Source organism: Bombina bombina, chromosome 3 (genome assembly GCF_027579735.1).
Source record: "Bombina bombina isolate aBomBom1 chromosome 3, aBomBom1.pri, whole genome shotgun sequence".
Taxonomy (NCBI): Eukaryota; Metazoa; Chordata; class Amphibia; order Anura; family Bombinatoridae; genus Bombina; species Bombina bombina.
The window spans coordinates 1,050,001,343-1,050,013,050 of record NC_069501.1 but is presented as its reverse complement, the minus strand read 5'-3'; positions in this window follow the sequence as shown (position 1 = coordinate 1,050,013,050).

Sequence of the window (11,708 nt, the reverse complement as noted above, 5' to 3'; positions counted from 1 at the left end):
ATAAACATTCACTTAGGCTTTGTTTATAGGAACAGCTTAAATTACTCTATATTTTAGATATGGCTCTTGATACAAATAGTAACCTGCTCATTACTACTCACAAGGAGAATGAGATACTTGCAAATTGTGGCTCTGTATGAAATATAGCTTGGCTAGGATCAATGTTATTTTCTATGGGGGTAAGCTGGTACTCAACCACATAACTATACTCTATCTTGTAAAAGTATTCGGTATTGGCCATACAATGTTGAATATTCAAAGTTAGTGCTTTCCTGCATAGTCACAACCTATATTGTATGTTTGAATCACAGATAGGTAGTATAAAAATAAAATAAGGTTCACTATCTGGGACCCAAGAGTGGTCTGCTATCTGAGTTTACCCACTATTCTTGTGCATTCACCGCCATATTCAGAAGTCCAAGAGAGACTTCACGTGTCACCTTGAGGGTATATAGTCTATTAGGCAATTGTTGATTGTAGTACATGTGCAATTTGTCAATTGAACATATAATGTACTTATTTGTTTTTCCTAGTTGTATACTTTGAAATTGTTTTTCTGTATCACTTTTTGACAATTACTGCTTGTATGCCTTATTTGAACCTCAATAAAAACTATAAATAAAAAAAAAAAAAAGATATTGATGAGTTAGAGCAGGATGGTCTCAGCAAGAGTATTTCTTGAGTGGAGAGAACCACAGTTTAACTTCCCTGAGTGAATCACATATGCTGTTAATTAGGATCTTATATTACACCTTTTGTTTTGTATAATTGGAAGTTTACTGAAAAGTGCAGCTGTTTCAGGTGTAACCACCATTGAGCTGATTTAGTTCACAGTTTTTGGCAATGCCCAAAAATTCAGAGACTTTGGCTTAAGATCACTTTTTGGTTAAAAAGATTTGTAAATAAAAAACATGATAGAAAAACTTCATACATTTTCTTATGTTCTAAATCAGATAATTTACAGAATGTAAGTTTAATTAATGCAGCTATATTGTTAGGCCGATATCTGATTTTAAAATCTTGCAAATCCAGAAATAGTCCTAGATTTAGGGCATGTATTCAAAAAATTATATATCAATTAAATCTTAAAATGAATGTCAATTTTGATGCTAAATGCCTGGTTTTTAAAAATTTGATTAAAAACAGGAGCACTTTAATTCATCAAAATTTACATTTCACTTCTGTTGTGAAAAAAAAACACCTTTTAAACTTGACAGCAGCTCCAGCTTCCTCCGGTCGTTGCAAGCCATTTCTGACGCCAGAAATGATGGATAGGTCATCCTCCAATCACGGCTTCCCCCCAGCAGTGATTGGAGGAAGCCGAATTCCTCATTTTAGACCCAGGAAGAGGCTTTGCGACGGGTGGAGGAAGCTGGAGCGGCTGTCATGTTTAAAAGGTACGTTTTTTTCCACAACAGGAGTGAAATGTAAATTTTGATGAATTAAAGTGCCCCTGTTTTTAATCAAATTTTTAAAAACCGGGGACTTTAGCATCAAAATTGACATTCACTTAAAACAATTTGACCCATAAGCTTTTTTTCTGTGAAATGGGAAGAACTTACAAAATATTTGCCCAATAACACACAGTTTCAGATCATATTTCCTTTGTAAATCACAGTATTTCAATACTGCTCTCAATCAAAATCAATTTCCAGCTTTTTTGGAAGAGTACCCCTCATGTCAATATGATGGATTTTTGATATATTTTTGTTTTAGATATTTGTGACGTTTAATGTTCTATGGAAATAATGGTTTGGCCTGTGGGGGAGACGAAAGGACTAGAGTTCTTTGTTTTAACTTATTATTAAAAATGAGAGTTATGGTTATAGTTGTTTTTCTCTAATCCAGGGATATATGCATCTTAACAACAAATGTAAAATTGCCTTTTGCACTGTGTATATAGAAGTCACTGTGAGATTTGTATGTCATAATGATGTACATTTTCTGTTCTTTGTTTTTCTTATTGGTGCATTTTGACTGATCTCAGATAATTTTATAACTTATTAATAAAAATATTAAATATAAAAAAAGTATTGTTTATCAATGTTTTGACACAGTATATACATTATGGGCTAATGTGTAGTTAACACATTATGTACAGTATATCTATATATATATATAGATTTCTGTAGGTCAGCAGTCTTTAAAGGGACATCAAACCCAACATTTTTCTTTCATGATTCAGATAGAACATTTTAAACAACTTTCCAATTTACTCCTATTATACATTTTTTTGCTTTGTTTTTGTGTTATTCTTTGTTGAAAAGCAAAAAAAGTACATTCAGGTGTATTTGTCTGCAGCACTTTATGGCAGTGGTTTTGCAACAATATTATACATAAGCAACAGCACTACATGGCAGCAATATGTCCTGTCATGTAGTCTCCAGACATTTACACGTTACCTATCTAGAAACTTTTTTTTAAATTGTATTCTCTATCTGAAACATGAAATAAAAAAAATAAGAGTTTCATGTCCCTTTAATAATAGGATTCTAATATGTCCTCTAAATTGATGTAAATGGTGAATTGTTGCAATGCTTAGATGATGTATGCTTACTTATAATACCTACATGTAACAGGTATAAGCACAATGTATCAGAGGAGCACTGAATGAAATAATAGAAATGTCCTGGCACAGTATGTACAGGTGAAAATAATTAGCTGCATATGTAACTGGGATGTGGTTTGTCCCTGTAAATGTGATTTTGTCAGTATGGATTACTATGAGCCATTGAGGAAGTTGTGTAGGATCATACAAAACACGTTGGACTCTTTTCTACTCATTTTTCATTAATACCCAGGCATGAGTGCAGGGATTTGTGTTTTTGTGATTGTTACAAGTACCACTGCTATATAGTGCTGCAGACACATGTAGGCTCCTAGTGATTCCTTGGAACTTCAATCTTAAAGGGACAGTGTACTGTAAAACTGGTTTCCCCCTTAATGTGTTACCAATAACTTGCAATACCAGCTGCAGGGTACAACATGTATGATGAAATACTCCTTTATGTTTTGTTTGTAATTTAAATAGCTGTATTTGTTCTTTAAAATCACAATCCATCAAAATAGGCTAAGCTTGCAGACAGATCAGACATCCTTATCTTATCACTCAAATGTTTCCCTTTGTTATCTCTGTCTCTATACACTAGTTACAAATAACAATAGAAAATTAACATTTTTACAACATTTAACAACTTTATCTTTCTCACACCCCATTGGGAGTGCACATTCTTCTGATGGTTGTGTTTATATAGCTTGTCAAAAGCCTATACTTAAAGGGACATAACACCCCCAAAAAATTGCTTCAGGCTAGAGCACACAATGTTAAACAACTTTCCTATTTACTTCTATTATCTAATTTGCTTCATCCTCTTGGTATTCTTTGATGAATAGCATACCTAGGTAGGCTCAGGAGCTGGGAGCTAGCTTCTGATTGGTGGCTGCACATATATACCCCTTATCATTGGCTTACTGATACGTTCAGCCAGCTCCCAGTAGTGCATGGTTAGCAGAAGATATTTGAAAAGTTGTTTAAAAAGGTATACTCTATCTGAATAATAAAATAAAAATCTGTGTACTCTTTAAAGGGACAGTCTACTTAAAAAATGTTATTGTTTAAAACCATAGATAATTCCTATCTTACCCATTCCACAGTTTTATATAACCAACAATGTTATATGAATATACTTTTTACCTCTATGATTACCTGTATCTAAAACACTGCAGACTCCCCCTGATCTCAGTGTTTGTTACAACATTGCCTTTTAGCCAATCAGTGCTGGTTCTTGTATAACCATTATCATTCTCCACGGAAGGGAGCACACTGTTATATATATAATGTTGTTCAAGATTTAAAACGCTAATAAAAAGCACTGAGATAAGAGGATGCCTGCAGAGGCATAGGGACACGCAAAAATAGAAGTTATAAAGTATATTAATATAACTTTTTAAACAATAAAAAAAAACAAGTACACTTTTTCTTTAAAGTATAGAAACTTTCAGTATAGGTAGGGATACCACAGGCAAAATTGGTTATTTAATATGCATATTTAAAGTCAAATGAGCTAATTGTAAACAATTTAATACACTGGGTACAAATTAAAGGGGAATTGTTTTTATGGTAAACTGTCCCTTTACTGTTATCTTTCCTTCAATTGGTTGTGCTTGGGTGATTAAACAGCTTCAGTCTTGCAGGCCCATTTATCAAGCTCCGTATGGAGCTTGAAGGGCCGTGTTTCTGGCGAGTCTTCAGACTCGCCAGAAACACAACTTATGAAGCAGCGGTCAAAAGACCGCTGCTCCATAACCCTGTCCGCCTGCTCTGAACAGGCGGACAGGAATCGCCAGACATCAACCCGATCGAATACGATCGGGTTGATTGACAGCTCCCTGCTGGCGGCCGATTGGCCGCGAGTCAGCAGGGGGCGGCGTTGCACCAGCAGCTCTTGTGAGCTGCTGGTGCAATGTTAAATGCAGAGAGCGTATTGCTCTCCGCATTTAGCGAGGTCTTGCGGACCTGATCCGCAGTGTCGGATCAGGTCCGCAAGACCTTTGATAAATGGGCCTGTTGGTCCTGAAGGACTTGGTTTGTGGACCTTGTTCTCCTTGCAAAACAGAAATACTAATTACTCATTTTATTCTTAACCTTCTGTCTGTTTCATTATACAGAGATTAAATGCTTGCACTTACAGTTTGGGTATTGAGTTTCTAATATGTTATGGATTTTTCAGATCAGGTAATTTCTACTTTGTGTGCCAAGGAAGTTAGTAATAGAGAATACTTATTACTAAACGTTAGCCAATGTTTCCAAATGGTGCTAAAATTAATCATGGTCTATAAATAAAAATTGCGAAGAATTGCAAAGAACTTGACCTATGTACAGGTTGGAGAATGGAAGGAAGACAAGTGAAATGACAAAACATTCAAGTATATTCAGGATTAAAAAATATAATGGGAAAGACTTTTTCTTTATGCCAGAAAAACAGGTCAAGATATCAGTTTGGGAGTGGAATATGCAGTAGTAGTATTGGTAAATGCTTCTTTACAGAAATAGCGATTGACCCATTGTTTTATATTATTTTTACCAGACATGCATTAAAAATACTCTGATTAAATACCTTGCTCTGTGCTTCATGGGGTTCTCAGATATAAATCCATTCCAAATCATTCTGAAAAACCCACTATAACCAAGTCATCACAAAGTTTTCAAATGCAATGTGACACTATGCACACAGATAGTTTGAAAACAATAATCCAATCAATCAAATTCTACAACTGTGATTTTTACCTATTTTGAATTGTTTTTGGTATATTTTTTTCATGTTCATTGATAATGTTTTGAGTAAATTTAATTCATATCATAATGAATGCCTCCTTTTTTGTATTAAAAGTTAAAAATACAGTTCAATTGCACTTTTAAACTATGAAACTAGTGTACAAATTAAATATGATCATATACATGCTGATTTTTTAGTCTAATATATTTGGAGGGTTCAATTATTATTCATTGTTATTAATGGTTAAAAGGACAGTCAAGTCCAAAAAAACCTTTCATGTTTCAAATAGGGCATGTCATTTTAAACAACTTTACAATTTACTTTTATCACCAATTTTGCTTTGTTCTTTTGGTATTCTTAGTTGAAAGGTAAACCTAGGAGGTTCATATGCTAATTTCTTAGACCTTGAAGGCCGCCTATAATCTAAATGCATTTTGATAGTTTTTCATCACTAGAGGGCATTAGTTCACGTGTTTCATATAGATAACATTGAGTTCATGCACATGAATTTACCATAGAGACAGCTCTGATTGGCTAAACTGCAAGTCTGTCAAAAGAACTGAAATAAGGGGGCAGTCTGCTGAGGCTTAGATACAAGGTAATTACAGAGGTAAAATGTGTATAATTATAACTGTGTTGGTTATGCAAAACTGGGGATTTGGTAATTAAGGGATTATCTATCTTTTAAAACAACAAAAATTCTGGTTTTGACTGTCCCTTTTAACAGAAATAAATCTGTACACACACATTTTAGGCAGTCATCATCAATACTGTATTAGGCCTAGTTTCCATTGAGGTGGTGAAGTTTGGAAACTGGTGCTAACACAAAAAAATCTCCATAGACTTTAATAGAAATAAATGTTTTAACCACCAGTTTCCAAACTTTACCACCTCAATGGAAACTAGGCCTTAGTTAGCTAGTATGCCATAAGCCACATAGAGGACCCCCCCCCCCCATTGAAAAGCACATTATGTCTCTTATTCTTGTAGGTTTTTTTTTGTTATGGCTTAGAAAATAAAACAAAAAAGAAGAAGCTATTTAGATACCTCCTAACATCTTCCAGATGATTTCTAGGATGTGAAAGGTTAAATTCATGTGGGCTGGTTGTGCATGGGGGGGCAGGTTACACATGGATGAGCTGAGTTATAGAAGGTCTGTGTGCATGTCCAGGTGGGCTTGATTAATCACTTAAAGTCGGCGGGACAGCAGGACATACCTCCCAACCTGTGACAATACTGCAGGATGCGGGACGTTTGGGAGGTATAGATGTACTATGTTTTCACATGCAAAATTCTGATGGTTTGGAATCACATAATTAAAGTCGTGCTCAGGAGCCACAATGCTTAAGAACAGCTTGGATCAATCCGGACAGATAGCTCAGCATGCTAAGGCACTGTGGCAGAGCTCTGTAGCAACCCAAGGGTTGCAGGTTCGATCCCCGGCGATGTCCACTCAGCCTTTCATCCTTCCGAGGTTGATAAAATGAGCAGCGCCTTGAGACCCTTATGGGTGATTAGCTGCGCTTTACAAGTACCCGATACATACATACATTTAAACTATGTGTATAACCACTGTTATTCCTATAATAATTAAAGTGCTTTAACTAGTTACATGATTGTATCACTACTTTGATGTCACTATAAGTGTATATTGGTATAGTTATAAGTTATATTTGTATATATTGTGGGCAGTGGGTACCAATGCAACTCCTTTTAAATATCACATTAAAGCTGACCAACAGCAATTTAAAGACTCACATTATTTCAAATTTGATGGGATGATGTGTGACATTTCATTTTTTTTTTAATTTTATCGAGGTTCTTGTCAAGACATACAACATTATAATTGTAATTATTACATGAAGCAATATCTGGTATACAATGAACACATGTAACAAAATGAGAAAATAAAAACTATATGCAAGGTAATATAATTTTTATATGGGTAGTAAAGAAGGAGTATACCAACTATTGACTTCCCAATTGACACACGAGGCCACTCTTGGACCTCCAAGAATAACATTTGAAAGCTACAGGGTGTCATTGAAACTGAGGAGACCACTTATGGGACTCAGATAGCAACCTCTTTTTCTGAGAAGAATGAAACATCTCCAACTCAAACCAAAGTCACTTTTGGACTTCTAACCATCTTAAAATAACTCGGCAGGAGATATAGAGCTTGCATAGGCCACTTTTGGACCTGATTAAATATTTAAAATGTTGTTCAGCTGTTATAAATATTACTATGGTAAATAAAAAATTCACAGGCCTTTTAACCTTAATTTTATCTGGGATGTTATGTCCCATTATGTAATAGATTCTTGAGAAACTGCGATTTCCCCTTACTAAAATGCATAAGCCTCATATAGGCTGCTAACTGTGAAGTTAAGTTAGAATGGGGATTGTAAGGGACCAGGAGTAGAAGGGCCATTTGCAAGTCTATTTTCTATAATTAACAGGGATTATGAGGAGGAGACTGTTAACTAAGGAATTTCAGGATAACCACACAAAGCAAGAGTTTGACTATAATATTCTTAAAAAAAAAAAAGATGCCAAAGGGAAATATATGACTATAGTTATGTATTAAGATCTGTGGAGCTAACGGTTTGGTACGCTGAGGCAGATGCATATATCATCTTCCTGGAGGTAGATGTAGGGAGCCTGAGAAGCGGAGGAGTTAAGGACAATATATATATTGTTAATAGTTTGGAATTGCCAATTTATATTAAAGGTATTTGTACAAAAGTATTATAATATTGAGGTTAGTGGTCATCTCATGCTTCAGGTGAGAGCAAATTTGAACGAACAACCATCATTCTAAAAATGGCTATCTACATTATAGGCTATCAAGTAAGGGGCTAAATGAAGTTGGGCAGTATATGTTGACATGGCATAGTTTAGTGTTCTAGTATTATAAGGATTTTTTTTCCATATAGTGTCAAAAGGCATTGTCACAAGGCAGGGGTATCATCTCACAATAGAGCACACTAGTTCAATATTACTAGCCAAATTCCAAGAGTATCAGTCCTGGTTAACACTTCTTGCTTATCCCTTTCCATGGTGTGTTTTCTCAGGAACAGTACATTCTAGCAAACTTTCTGTTAGCCTATTCCACTGTGTGATTTGATTGTGGCTTAACTCCAACCCGTGGCTGCTTTTGTTACTTTCTGGCAGGCTTATTATACCTATTATCTGCCCTTTGTTCAGGCGTACTGAATCTGACAATAAAGGAAGCTCTTTGTAGCTGACTCCCTTTAAGGCAGTCCCAGATATTTCCCAGTAAGCATTCACTTTGTTTAGTAGAGCCAGATCACTTACTGTCGGGTAGGCGCCATCTTGCTGAAGTAATAGTTCGGGCAAATCTTGTATGGATCCAGGCAGATCTAGGTCATCCACAACTGACATTGAGTGCTGGGATGCTTCGGTATCGCTTACCGCATTTTGCGCAGCTGCATGCTCAATGATGGGACTTTCTGTTGGACTGATATCAGAGGAGGGGTTGAATGCCTCGTGGATGGTCTGGAGAAAAGCTATGCGGTGGTTATCAAGTAAAGTATTTATTGCATTAAGGAGAGTAACAGTCTACATATTAGGAAGATAGTGAGAATAACAGTCAGAACCGACTGCACTACCCGGTGTCCTGGGGGGGGGGGGTCGAGGTTGTATAAACGGCCACCACCATAGGCCTCGACGGTCCTGTCTAGGATGCTGAGTTCATCAATACAGCAAATATTATAGTTATTGATGCCTCTCCTTGTTAGGGAGCTTTAGCAATTAGTTGTAGTCGAGAATGCTGTAAATATAGGGTCATATTCGGAATTACCATTTTCTTCTCAGCAGCTCCAAGAATTGCAACCTACAGGGATTGCTGCCCAGACACGCCCCCGACATTTCATTTTTAAACCATTTATTTTCCTATTGAGTGCTTAAATGCTGATATATTATATGAGATTAAAAGAAAATTCAACTCAAAACTGAATTTATGATAAAAAATTTAAAGGGACAGTCAACACCAGCATTTTTGTTGTTTAAAAAGGTAGATAATCTCTTTATTACCCATTCCCCAGTTTTGCATAACCAACAGAGTTATAATACAAGTTTTACCTCTGTGATTACCTTATATCTATGCCTCTGCAAACTGCCCCCTTATTTCAGTTTTAACAGACTTGCATTTTAGCCAATCAGTGCCTACTCCTAGGAGCTTCACGTGCGTGAGCTCAATGTTATCTATATGAAACACATGAACTAACACCCTCTAGTGGTGAAAAACTGTCAACATGCTTTCAGATTTGATTCCTTTAAGGTCTAAGAAATTAGCATATGAACCTCCTAGGTTTAGCTTTCAGCTAAGAATACCAAGAGAACAAAGCAAAATTGGTGATAAAAGTAAATTGGAAAGTTGTTTAAAATTACATGCCCTATTTAAATCATGAACGTTTTCTTTTACTTGACTGTCACTTTAATTATGCATTATCAAAAAAAAATTGCAACACACTTTTGGTTTTTCTTTTTTCTTTCTTTTACTGTAAAATTTGTAGTGTTCCCACTCCCCCGCAGAGAAGCAGCTGTAGGTCATTCCCTGGAATGCAGAACCCTGATACTCCTAAAATGCAGTACAGTGATTGGTTGATGTATGCAGAAACTTGTTTATATCTGTTTCTCATTGGCCAAGGAAGTAAGGCAACAACAATCAACAGACTTTTTAAGTGGTGTGTCCATGGACTGCAAAACAGTCCTTATTTTTCTAATGATTTTAAAACGTATTTTGTATGCAGATTAGTTGCGATACATTGAATAATTTCTAATGCATAAAAGAAAAATTGGCTTTAAAGGGACATTAAACAATAAGTAAATGCTAGATAGAATGATGCATTCAAAGAAAAGAATAGTTTGAGAATAACATGTAGATGTATTTTTTAAAGTTTCATTAGCTGTTTAAATATTGACAAAATAAGTGTAAAGTTTTAGGCCTAGATTTAGAGTTCGGCGGTAAAAGGGCTGTTAACGCTCCGCGGGTTTTTTTCTGGCCGCACCATAAATTTAACTCTGGTATCGAGAGTTCAAACAAATGCTGCGTTAGGCTCCAAAAAAGGAGCGTAGAGCATTTTTACCGCAAATGCAACTCTCGATACCAGAGTTGCTTACGGACGCGGCCGGCATCAAAAACGTGCTCGTGCACGATTCTCCCATAGGAAACAATGGGGCTGTTTGAGCTGAAAAAAAACCTAACACCTGCAAAAAAGCAGCGTTCAGCTCCTAACGCAGCCCCATTGTTTCCTATGGGGAAACACTTCCTACGTCTGCACCTAACACCCTAACATGTACCCCGAGTCTAAACACCCCTAACCTTACACTTATTAACTCCTAATCTGCCGCCCCCGCTATCGCTGTCCCCTGCATTACACTTTTAACCCCTAATCTGCCGCTCCGTAAACCGCCGCCACCTACGTTATCCCTATGTACCCCTAATCTGCTACCCCTAACACCGCCGACCCCTATGTTATATTTATTAACCCCTAATCTGCCCCCCACAACGTCGCCGACACCTGCCTACACTTATTAACCCCTAATCTGCCGAGCGGACCTGAGCGCTACTATAATAAAGTTATTAAGCCCTAATCCGCCTCACTAACCCTATCATAAATAGTATTAACCCCTAATCTGCCCTCCCTAACATCGCCGACACCTACCTTCAATTATTAACCCCTAATCTGCCGACCGGAGCTCACCGCTATTCTAATAAATGTATTAACCCCTAAAGCTAAGTCTAACCCTAACACTAACACCCCCCTAAGTTAAATATAATTTTTATCTAACGAAATAAATTAACTCTTATTAAATAAATAATTCCTATTTAAAGCTAAATACTTACCTGTAAAATAAATCCTAATATAGCTACAATATAAATTATAATTATATTATAGCTATTTTAGGATTAATATTTATTTTACAGGCAACTTTGTAATTATTTTAACCAGGTACAATAGCTATTAAATAGTTAAGAACTATTTAATAGTTACCTAGTTAAAATAATTACAAATTTACCTGTAAAATAAATCCTAACCTAAGATATAATTAAACCTAACACTACCCTATCAATAAAATAATTAAATAAACTACCTACAATTACCTACAATTAACCTAACACTACACTATCAATAAATTAATTAAACACAATTGCTACAAATAAATAACATTAAATAAACTATCTAAAGTACAAAAAATAAAAAAGAACTAAGTTACAGAAAATAATAAAATATTTACAAACATAAGAAAAATATTACAACAATTTTAAACTAATTACACCTACTCTAAGCCCCCTAATAAAATAACAAAGCCCCCCAAAATAAAAAATTCCCTACCCTATTCTAAAATACAAATATTACAAGCTCTTTTACCTTACCAGCCCTGAACAGGGCCCTTTGCGGGGCA